We start from the raw sequence: 1,793 nt of genomic DNA on the forward strand, positions 1-1,793 counted from the left end.
CCTGGCGCTGTGAGGCAGCAGTGCTAACCACTGTGCCACTGTGCCGCCCAATGAGCAGCATTCTATCATTTTGTTTCTGCACATGCGCAATTGGAGGCGCCGATCGGAGCTGTAGGGTTTCAGGTGCGTTAAGCCCCGCCCACAGGCTTACGCAGCGCAATTCGGAATTGCTGATATTTGTTCAGGCAGAGTGCGTATGGGGGCACCTCAGAACGGGTCTAAAAGTCGGATCTGAAACACTCCCAGTTTCAAGTCTGCCCACCACTTAGAATCAAAATGATAAAATAGGGCCCATAGAGTACAAAAGCAAGAAGGTTTTGTTACAAAGAACAAAGAACAGTACAGCACAGGAACAAGCCCTTCGGCCCACGAAGTCTCTGCTGACACACATGCCTCCCGAATCTAATATTTTCTTGCCTCCACGTGGTCCATATATCTCTACTCCCTGCCTATTCATGTATCTATCCAGATGCTTCTTGAACATTGTTATAGAATCTGCTTCCACCACCTCCTCTGGCAGCATTCTTCAGCCTTTGTGTCAAATACCTGCCCCTTGCATCTCTTTTAAACTTTCCCCCTCTCACTTTCAGCCTATGCCCCCGAGTAATTGACCCTTCAACCCTGGGAAAAAGATTCTGATTATCCACTCTATCCAAGCCTGTCAGAGTCTTGTAAAGCTCTATCAGGACCCTCTCATCCTCCGATGCTCAAATGAAAGTAATCCAAGTTTGTTCAACCTTTCTTCATAGTCCATATCTTCCAAACCAGGTAACATCCTGGTAAATCTCTTCTGCACCCTTTCCAATGCATCAACATCCATCCGGTAGTGTGGTAACCAGACTTGTAGACAATACTCCAAATGCGGAGTAACCAAAGTCTTATACAGCTGCGGCATGATTTTCCAATTCCTAAACTCAACGCCCCGACCGATGACAACATACCATACACCTTCTTGACTAGCTTGTCCACCTGAGTTGCCACCTTCAGGGAACTGTGGATCTGCACAACTAGATCCCTCTGTATGCTAGTATTTCTAAGGGCCTTACCATTTACTGTATACTTTCCTTCTGCAGATCGCTTCTCGGCCTTTTGGCTAAGATCAAGTGTAGTATGGTCGGCAGCCCATGGTCGGCCGCACTTGGTTGAGGTCATTAGGTTACACTGAAGCTTCATATGTTTCATATGAAGCAATTTTTTAAAGCAGCATCTCGGCCTTTTGGCTAAGATGCAAATGAGCTCAAGTCTTGGAGGAGGAACCTCCCCCTTCTCCAATCAGCTTGGCTCATGTAGATCAGGCCCAGGACAGGGTGATTTTGGTCGCTCGCCCTGTCTTGTCAGCCTGGATCTGAAATGTCTCAACTTGTTGAGACTCTGAATTGGATTTGATTTGATTGAATTGGAAAAGTATATTAAAAAATTTTTTTTAAATCTTCCAAATCGCATCATCTCACATTTGTCTGGGTTAAAATCTATCTGCCATCTTTGAGCCCAGCTTAAATCTGTATAAAACACTGGTTCAGCCTCAACTTGAGTATTGTATCCAGTTCTTGGTGCCACATTTTAGGAAAGATGTGAAGGCATTCGAGAAAATGCAGAAAAGGTTCATGAGAATGGTTCCAGACTTGTGGAACTTCAGTTACATAAATAGCTTGGAGAAGTTGGGACTGTTTTCCCAGGAGAGAAGGTTGAGAGGAGATTTTATAGAAGTATTCAAAATTATGAGGGGTCTGGACAGAGTAAAGAGGGAAAAACTATTCCCAATGATGGAAGAATGAAAAATGAAATGGGACAGA

At 44.7% G+C, this 1,793-nt stretch overlaps 1 pseudogene; it reads left to right on the top strand.

The window, feature by feature from the left end:
• The first annotated feature begins 1,073 nt into the window (after positions 1 to 1,073).
• On the top strand, positions 1,074 to 1,279 carry LOC144501617 (U2 spliceosomal RNA; annotated as a pseudogene).
• Positions 1,280 to 1,793: the final 514 nt, after the last annotated feature.

The sequence above is a fragment of the Mustelus asterias genome, chromosome 1 (genome assembly GCF_964213995.1).
Source record: "Mustelus asterias chromosome 1, sMusAst1.hap1.1, whole genome shotgun sequence".
Lineage (NCBI taxonomy): Eukaryota > Metazoa > Chordata > Chondrichthyes > Carcharhiniformes > Triakidae > Mustelus > Mustelus asterias.